The sequence below is a fragment of the Podarcis cretensis genome (assembly GCF_951804945.1).
Source record: "Podarcis cretensis genome assembly, chromosome: 9".
NCBI lineage: Eukaryota > Metazoa > Chordata > Lepidosauria > Squamata > Lacertidae > Podarcis > Podarcis cretensis.
In genome coordinates, this window is record NC_137178.1 from 46211443 (window position 1) to 46222012 (window position 10570).

At 42.1% G+C, this 10570-nt stretch overlaps 1 long non-coding RNA gene across 1 annotated transcript in view; it reads left to right on the forward strand.

Moving 5' to 3' along the window:
* The window catches only part of LOC307224572, a 28205-nt gene extending 18106 nt beyond the window's left edge, over positions 1-10099 (forward strand). The window contains exon 3 of the long non-coding RNA XR_013842675.1: positions 9132-10099. This is a non-coding gene — a long non-coding RNA (uncharacterized lncRNA). The remainder of the gene's footprint in view (positions 1-9131) is intronic.
* Positions 10100-10570: the final 471 nt, after the last annotated feature.

Consider the following 10570-nt stretch of genomic DNA (forward strand, 5'->3'; position numbering starts at 1 on the left):
AAAGATTTAGTCATGGTTCAAGTGAGTTTCAGCATCAAGAGTTCTAGAAAAGTTCTCATCTAATCACTTTCCTTCTAATAACTTCTATGTCACATTATTATCATGCTTCTTTGTTATTTTGGTTATTTGCTAATTTACTGACATGATTACATGATACATTCAAGAAATGTTCACTTGTTTACCTAGATACACAATAGCTGAGCTGTAAAAATTAGTGGATGCTCTTTCACACAAACATTTGTACAGGTTTAGAGAAAGTTTGCACCTTTGTTCAGTGTAACATGTGAATTAGACAAGAAGAAATGCAAAGTTATGTTCATTGGCTTTTGAAAATTTGTAGCTCAGAATCTGTCCTTTGCCTTTTGCTGCTCTGTATCAGCATCTTTCATTGTTCTGATTTAGGCCTCCACATTTTCCAGATATATTCCAGTTCAGCCTAGTTTTCTGATGTATAGGATCTGCTACAGTTTACCCTCAAGTTGACAGTGTTCAGGTAAATATATCTGGCAACCATAAACATGAAGGTGATTTTAGCTTTATCTCTCTGTGTGTTTAAAAGATACATTAAACAGACACAATGGAAAATAAAGATTCTAAAGCACTTACACTCTGTCAACTAGACCCAGATTGTGCCTTTTAAAAATAACTGTGATCTTCAAAGAAAGGAAGGTATTCTGTAAACATTCCAGAAAGGAAGCCTACGTTAGTCAATATGTAGCAATTTTTATCACCCCTAATAGGACTCACTTTTGCAAACAATTTCATTTGCTTCTTTTAACCTAGAGGGAATGAATATACTTATCAGGTCTCGTTGTTCTCTAAATCAAGTCCAGAGCCAGTTTTCTGCAGCAACATTTACATGGGATGCTGCTTCAAAGGACTTTTGAAAACAGGGGTTCATACATCATAAGAAAGGGGTAGGCCCATTAGCAAACTCTTGCCAACACCGTAGAATCCAGAGCCTTTGGGCAAACACTGAACATGGTTAAAAGAGACAAGATATCCCAAATTCAGGGAAACTGGAAAAGGACACAAGAGATTGGGGCTGCAAACAAGATTGTTAAGACCTGGTATTCAGGGGCTGGGGTGGATGGATAGGCCAAGGGAAGGACATGCAGAGTCAGAGAGCAGAATTTCTTATGGTGTGGTAGGTAGGGTGACAATTGCATGACAAGATTTCTTTCACAGGCTTTCCAAGCTGCCCATCACATCCAGTATGAACTGTAGACCATTGTTGTTAACATTCACTATATTTCTATCCCACTTTTCCTTTAGTCCCCATTTTATCCACACAACAAACCTGTGAGGTAAGCTAGGCTGAGGTATCGTAACCCAACAAGCTTCCTGGCTGAGTGGGAATTTAAACCTTCAAGTCTTACCCCAACACTCTTAACTACTTAACTACACTCTTAACTACACTCTTAACTCTTAACAGTACAACGCATCATCAGAGATCTACAACCTCTCCTGGACAATGACAGTTCTCTTTCTCAAGCTCTGGGAGGAAGACCTTTCATTGCCTACAGACAGCCACCCAATCTTAAACAACTCCTAACCCACAATAATACTACAACCAGACTTAACACGGACACTGGCACCAGAGCCTGCAATAAACCCAGATGCCAACTTTGCTGCCACATACACCCGGACAACACCATTACTGGCCCCAACAACATCACACATACCATCTCGGGACTATTTAATTGCTCATCGTCTAACATTGTGTATGCCATCAAATGCCAACAGTGTCCTTCAGCTCTCTATATTGGACAAACAGGCCAAACCTTACGCCAAAGAATAAACGGACATAAATCTGACATCAGGAACCACAAGACAGAGAAACCAGTAGGAGAACACTTCAATCTCCCAGGACATTCTATACAAGATCTCAAAGTAGCTGTTCTATTACAAAGGAATTTCAGAAATAGACTGGAAAGAGAAGCTGCTGAATTGCAACTTATTACCAAACTTAAAACCATGGAGAGACCTGGTCTGAACAAAGTCATTGGATTCTTATCTCATTATACATGACAAAGCCATTTTTCACCTTCTCACCCCTTGCTTTTTCCTGTAAGACCTATTGCAGTCGTTAAGAGTCGTCAACAGGCTCATCACAGCTATCTGCCAATCACCCAATCCCACCACCCTTCTGAGTAATACCCCTCCCCACCTTCTCACTATATAGAAGGGTCTGGTGACTTCTGTTTCAGTGTATCTGAAGAAGTGTGCATGCACACGAAAGCTCATACCAAGAACTAACTTAGTTGGTCTTTAAGGTGCTACTGGAAGGAATTTTTTTATTTTGTTTTGACTATGGCAGACCAACACGGCTACCTATCTGTAACTGGAACTCTTAACTACTGTCTCTCATCCCAGAGGCTAATGGGATTTCTGGATTCATTTTGCTTAAGAAAGGAAGAATCTCTCCATGCTTACACATGGTGAACAAGAGTATACATAGCTGGTATACTCAGAGGCTCTGGGACATATTCTCATTCAGTCAACAGGAGCAGTGGGTGGAGAAGCAGCCATAGTTATATCCCACCTTCTTTCCAATAAGCTTCTTCCCGCTCCCTTCCACAACAACCTTATGAGGTAGGTTGAGCTGAAAGAAAAAGAAGAAGAAAGCCAGTGTGGTGTAGTGGTTAAGAGCGGTGGACTCGTAATCTGGTGAACCGGGTTCGCGTCCCCGCTCCTCCACATGCAGCTGCTGGGTCACCTTGGGCTAGTCACACTTCTCTGAAGTCTCTCAGCCTCACTCACCTCATAGTTTGTTGTGGGGGAGGAAGGGAAAGGAGATTGTTAGCCACTTCGAGACTCCTTAGAGTAGTGATAAAGTGGGATATCAAATTCAAACTCCTCCTCTTCTTCTTCTTCTTCTTCTTAAGCTTCTCCCCATTCCCTTCCACAACAACCTTATGAGGTAGGTTGAGCTGAAAGGCTGGGACTGGCCCAAGATCACCCAGCAAGCTTCATGACCGAGTGGAGATTTGAACCCTGGTCTCCCAGGCTCCCTAGTCCAACAATCTAACCATTATACTACATTGACTCTCAAGATCTTAGCATGTTTAAGTGTAGTGGACACACTGAGACGCGCGCGCGCGCGCACACACACACACACACACACACACCAGATACACAATAAACTAGCATTATAAGAGGTAAGCAGGGGGCAGTAAGCCAATTCCCAGAGTGATATAACAACCAATCCCTTTTTCACAGGGAACTCAAGGAATTATAAGCTTTGTGAGAGGAATAGATGGACTGGTTGAGTGTGATTTTTAATTGGATCTCATTGACTGCATTTACTTGGCTATTGAGATCCACCCTGAGATCACATGTGATGAAATTCTGTGAACAAATAAATAAATAAACAACATGAATGTGATGAATTCAGTGGAGGCAAAACCAAATACCCCACCCTCACCCTCAATAAGGGGTGAGGAGGGGACACATCCTTGTTGCCAAGGCAACAGGACCAAAGATAATTGTGCAGCTATGCCATGCAATGGTGGCTTCTGCCCAGTGTGTCAAAACAGTAAGTGTCACAGTACAGTTGCCGTGGCAACACAATGCCTCCACAAACCTTTTTGAACCATTTTTGAGCTCCCCCCTTTCAAATATTCACCACAAATTGGTGTGTTTTTCAAGGGGCACAGAACATTTTTCATAAAGCAAAGAAATAGTCACAGAAATACTCATCCCCACACCATTTTATTAAATATTTAGATATTTTGGTTTGGCTGTTAATATTTCTTTCAATAGTAATCAAACTGCATTGTCCTATGTATTACATACATTGCATATTGCAGTTTTAAGTAAATTCCTCTTGAGATGACCATGCTGTAAGACCTGGACTCCCTCCATCTCAACTCAGGTGTAAATATGTGAATAAATCATATTTCTTAAAGCTATGACAGTCTCCACTGCATCTTGATTCTCAAAGGTACACCCCAGGAATCTTGCTACCACTTGGCAGAGAGTGGGGGGTGGCAGCGTCCAACTTTTGTAACAAGATATTTATATCTTGCCTTTATATTTATATTTATAGCCCCTGATGGGACTCAAAGCAGCTAATTCACACTGGCAAATTTCCATGAAGTTTAAAAAGAACTGCAAATTGTTGTGGAACAGTGGCAAACTGAATGGTGGCAGACTAGAAAAATGAGAAACTAAGGGAACCAAAACCAACAGATTTCCCCATCCCTACCAGAAGTCCAGAGCATGGGTCATCATGGATAGCTTATGTCTGCCTGGAAATGCCCATTAAGAATAACTTTCTAGGTGATCCTAACCAAATACCTTCTCCAAAAAACACATCACGAGACAAGAGTTTAAGTGGCTGGTAATATAATAATGCTCCAAAAGTTGCAAGACGCACGCATTTACTTGGGAGTAAGCTTAAACATTTACCTATTGAACTCAGTGGAACTTATTTCTAAGGACATGTGTAGGGTTGTGCTTGCAAGTCTTGCAGAAAAACTAAAAGCCAGGATGGGTGTGGTGCAGGGAAGGGGAGCCTATGGGCATCCACAGCTGTTGGACTAAAATTCCTATTAACTTCAGCCAGCATGGCCAATGGTTAGGGATGGAGTGCAGCAACATCTGGAAGGCCATTTCCCATTACATCACAAAGTGTTGTTGTTTTTTTAAAAGGAAATCCAACCACTAGGAAACGTTTTAAAAGAGTTAGAATTCATGTAGAACATTTGTGAGATGATTTCTCCTGGTGTTCAGTAAAAAAAGAAAGAAAAAAGTTTTCAATTATGTATTTCTTGAAAAGTACATGGCTAATGCACCAGCCCACTGAGGATTAACTAATGTCAACTTAATGATTAACAGGCTAGAAAGGAAGAACATGACTTATGAGCAGTTTGCTAAAGACACCTGGAACAGGAATGAGGCATTTTCTAATCATTTTCATTCACTCCTAAGATATCAAGAAGGATTCATTAATATGTCCAGGTTTCACGAAAGCCAAATATAATTTCTGTGAAGAAAAGGAACAAAATCACTACAAAGCTAAATTATATGACCATATTGAAAATTTTACCATGGGCAAGCTGCCACTTAAGTCAGGTGCAAACAGATTTCAGGTTATTTTTTTCTTTTTTTAAAAAAAAATTGTGGCCTTTCCAAATGTTCCATTCGTAGTGTGAACAGGAGAGAAACCTCTCAGGATTTCTGCAAGAGGGGCCTATTTCTTAGTGTACTCAGGAGAAGAGTGCCCCCTTGTGATTTCAAAGAATCTCACTGAGGGAAGAGATGACATGAACAAGTTGTAATCAACCATTTCCCATCTTTAACTTAGATCCTACACCTTGATGTTATTTTATTTTGTATCACTAAAAATAGGTGTTTCTTTCTAATGAGCTTTATATATTCAGTTGTAAGGAGGCATTTGGGAATTCTAGAGAAATGTCAAGGCTCTGCTGCCTTGCATCTTTTTATACTTTGCTTTCCAATCAGAAAACTGTAATTGAATATTGTAAAAAAAGAAAAAAGGCACTACAGTGGTACCTCGGGTTACATACGCTTCAGGTTACAGACTCCTCTAACCCAGAAATAGTACCTTGGGTTAAGAACTTTGCCCCAGGATCAGAACAGAAATCGTGCTCTGGTGGTGCGGTAGCAGCAAGAGGCCCCATTAGCTAAAGTGGTGCTTCAGGTTAAGAACAGTTTCAGGTTAAGAACGGACCTCCGGAACGAATTAAGTACTTAACTCGAGGTACCACTGTAATAAGAACATAAGAATACAAAAAGTGTCTGCTGGATCAGACCAGATACTTAAATAGTTTAGCATCTTGCTTCACACAATGGGAAGTCTGGATACAGAGTATGAGTGCAATAGCTTTCTCCCAAGTTGCCCCTGATTCTGGAAGTATCATCATCATCATCATCATCATCATTATTATCCACCCATCTGATTGGGTTGCCCCAGACACTCTGGGCAGTTTCCAACATATATAAAAACATAAGCATATCATCATCATAACCAGTAGTCACTGACAGCCTTATGAATTTGTCTGTTGCTATTTTAAAGCTATTGGTTGATACTCCCTTAGTGTTAAGGACTTGGCAATTTGAAGACTTGCTCTGGAGCCACATAACCTAGACACAGGTAGGTAGCTGTGTTGGTCTGCCATAATCGAAACAAACAAACAAACAAAAAAATTCCTTCCAGTAGCACCTTAGAGACCAACTAAGTTTGTTCTTGGTATGAGCTTTCCATGAGCCTGCAGTTTCAGTTCTAGCAGAGAGTCTTATTGAATTATTCCTGATTGGACTCAGAAACATTACACTTACTGAGAGGAGGAAGGGTGTGGCAGTGGGGAGGATGGTGCTGTGCAAATGCACCTGTGGAGCAAATCTGGTATGCCTGATGGTGCTTTTGCACCACACCACCCTCCCCGCCACTCATCCCTCTCCTTCCCAGTAAGCGGCAGCATCTCACCTGCAAGGAATTTAGGTAAGCACCTCCTCTGCATCACACCATTTGCTACTGCCCTTAATCATCAAAACCACTAAGCACTTTACATAAAGTATCTGATACCTGCCTCAGTTGGCCAACATATTATACACATACAGGTGTAGAAGAAAGCATGGCAGGCAGGCAGGCATCCACAACTAAGTGTCTGGATTCTGGCACTCACATGTTAGACTCAAGTCATTGCCAAGCAATGGTTTCATTGAGTTGTGTGTGAAGAATTCTACACACTTTAAGCTTAGGACATTTGGGACCTTTTAAGGGTAGGGAAGCGAAATAGCATCCTTCCCCCAGCACCAGCAATTTCTCTTTTCCTTTCATTATTTTCTCAATGATTCATCATGAGTATTTGATTATGGTGTTTTCTCACCCAGGAGATCTGGCCTGCCAACCTTTTGAGTCCCCTTTGTTATTTTTCTGTCAAGCCAGTCGACTTGACTGATAGCAATTATCTTCTCTCTGCTCTCTGCCCCTCAGTGTGCCCAACAAATCCCAGATTACTCAATTATTTATCAGTATCGACTTGCTCCTTAATGCTTACAAAATATTCTGAGTACAGTTCAAATAATAGCCCTGCACACACAGGGCCGCTTTATATTCGCAACATTACACAAGTACACCAACTGCCACTCCTCCCTATGAGGAGCTGTTTTCAAGTGGAGGGTAACATCTACTGTATCTCACAATGTATATATTCTAATCTCATGGAGAGTTTCCATACTAATGATGGTCTTCTTCATGATTATCTTGCAGTGGAACAGAAGCATTTCATGTGAAAAATTCCACTGTAATGGTAATAATAATAATAATAATTTATACCTCGCCCATCTGGCTGGGTTTCCCCAGGCACTCTGAGTGGCTCCCAACGTAGTATTAAGAACATGACAAAATATCAAACATTAAAAACTTCCCTAAACAGGGCTGCCTTCAGATGTGTTCTTAAAGTCAGATAGTTTTTATTTTTTTGACATCTGATGGGAGGGTGTTCCACAGGGCGGGCGCCACTACCGAGAAGGCCCTCTGCTTGGTTCCCTGTAACCTCACTTCTCGCAGTGAGGGAACTGCCAGAAGGCCCTTGGTGCTGGACCTCAGTGTCCGGGCTGAACGATGGGAGTGGAGATGCTCCTTCAAGTATACTGGACAGAGACCATTTAGGGCTTTAAAGGTCCGCACCAGCACTTTGAATTGTGCACAGAAACGTACTGGGCTATGAAAAAATTAAGAAAAGGAAACACAGAGAACAAAAAGCAACCAAAGATGTAAAAGAGAAATGTACAGTGGTACCTTTGGTTATGAACTTAATTTGTTCTGGAGGTCCATTCTTAACCTGAAACCATTCTTAACCTGAGGTACCACTTCAGCTAATGGGGCCTCCTGCTGCTGCCGTACCGCCGCGGCACGATTTCTGTTCTCATCCTGGGGCAAAGTTTTAACCTGAGGTACTACTTCCGGGTTAGCGGAGTCTGTAACCCGAAGTGTTTGTAACCCAAGGTGTATGTAACCTGAGGTACCACTGTATTTCAAAGATGAGGAAAAAGTTTATTGTTAAATTAGCCCAATGCATTTTGGCTCAAGGGCTTATTTGCTTCTTAGCAAACTCTCAGTTTCAAAGACCTTGCAGGGCAAAACCTCCTAAAAGAGCAAATTACCCCTTCAAACCATATGGAATGCTGGGAAGTTTAACATTAAAATTCATGATGAAGCTGCTTTTTAAGCTGTCATACTCCTGACTCCTTTCTCAGTCTTCTTCTCATATTTAACAAAACTAAGGATTCATTCATGTTCCAATTAACACCAGGCGCAGACAGTGTGGTCAGGCAGCACCAGTCACCTAACTTGAAGCTGACTTAACAGATCTTGAAGACCAGAACCCCAAACATAGATTATCCCACATTTTCATCAAGATTAACTCATATCAGTTTGATATGAGTGTTTCTGTGTGTTTTAAACTAGACAGAAAGGTCATTAAGGATCTGTTCAAGATGAGGATAAAAGCAATCTTCATAAAGAAATTTAATTCATTTGCATAGCATTTTCTCAGCTTTCCTACTTTCAACTTTTTGAAAGTCAGGAAAGTAATATAGCTAATTAAAAGCATAGAAATTTCATTCTGATTCAGCCAATTCTCCTACAACAACTTAGACCAGGGGTCGGCGAGGTTTACCTCACCTGGGCCAGTTCACTCCCACTGAGATTGCTCCATGGGCTATATCGCATCTGCGCAGACGCGATTTCTGGCGCTGCGAAAGCGAGTCCCTGCTCTGCGCTGCGCCGGTTTAGCCAGTGGGGACTCGCCTAGTGGGTGGCTTGGTTTGGGGGCAGCTCATGGGCCGTTTCAACGACACCCATGAGCCGCTTGTGACCCATGGGCCACAGGTTGCTGACCCCTGACTTAGACACAGTACTTTTCCTTCAGAGCTGACTAAGATTTGCAACATCCTCATAGATAATACATTCATAAAGGCCTTATAGAGCTTCTATAAGATAGAGCCCCTCCCCCGCGCTTAGCACCAGGAAATATTTTGGCTCCTGTTAAATATCAATAGGAGGCCCACCTCCCCCAGATATGTTTTTTCATTATTTGGATCTCAAGATTGATCTCATAATTTTGAAGACCTAACCCCCTTTCTTTTTTTCTTTTTAGGCAGAAGAACAAGGGCTTAGGCTTGGATGGTTTTCTTGGCAACCTCTCTGCACTGGTCTGAGCCCAAACTACGCTGATGAAGATAAGGGTACCTATGAATAATTCATCATGGAATACTCATATTTTAATCTAGCAGCACATTCCTCTCTGAAATCTTCAATGAAACACCACCCTGATAAGGAAAAAATTGCTTTCATCTCAAGGGAGCAAAAAATCTATATTTAATATGGTGAAATGAAACATCCAATTGATTATTCATAGGTTCCACAGTAACTAGTTACATACAAGTGAGGATTTAATGTTCTTATTTTACATACAGATTATGTACGAAAGTGCGATAATTCTGACCTTGTGTCAAACTTTTTGAATGTATAAGGCTCTTCAGCACATATACTCCCATTAAGAAAACCTGTATACCAAACTGTAATGTATTTTCTTACATCAAGGCTATCTGTGTTGTGTAGCTCCTGTTTTTTTAAAAATAGTTGCAGTTAAAGCTTCCTTCTCTTTATATTCTTGTGTTCATTGAAACCGCATGAGTTGTGAGGTCATCTGGCTCTCCAGAGCATGCATTCTGTAAATATAATGATGAGCAACAGCCCCTTTGCCTGGCATCTGGGAAGCTGTCATTCCCAATGCTTTTGTCATTCCTAATACTTTTGTCTACTTGAGCCCTGCTCAGGTATTTCTCTCCAGTTATGGAGACAGTTGGCTTGTGCCCCTGCTGTCACATCACACACAGGACCCTCTCCAATGGGGAAAGTACTGGAGGGGAGGGGGCTGCCCAAAGTCCATAGGCTGTCTTGTGAATAGAACACTGAGTTCCAGCACATGGAAACACCCTCTGCACATTCTGGGGGGAAATAAAAATCCCCTTTTAGACTTTCCTTCAGCACACTGACAACCAGGGCCGTCTTTACCCGGGGGTGCAAGGGGAGCAGGGCACCCAGGCACCAAATTCTGGGGGACACCAGAATTGCCTACCATCGGCGTGGCTGCTGCATCCCTCTTCTTCTCCTTCCTCCTCCTGGGGAGCTTTCAAAAGCACCTGGATGTGAAGCTGCACACCTTTGTGGAGCTCATTCGCCAGGTTCTTGAGGGGCGATGGCAGTGAGACTCGGAAGAGCAGGACGCTGACACCACCTCCATGGCCTCGCCTGCAACCACATAGAAGTATATCTAAATTTGGGGGTGCTGGGTGCATCTTTGCACCCCTGCGGCGCATATGCTAAAGATGGCCCTGCTGACAACACAGGGCCAGGGCCAGCCTAGGACACAGCAGAGGAGGTGTGTTGAATCTGTGCAGTCTCCCTGTAACCCCAACTGCATGGAGAGAAAGATATGAACAGGGCATTGGACTAGTTGTCTGTATTAGGTCTCTTGCCTGAGACAGTTTCCATATAGCTGTATTTAATGATGTACCTTGGAACTACAGATCA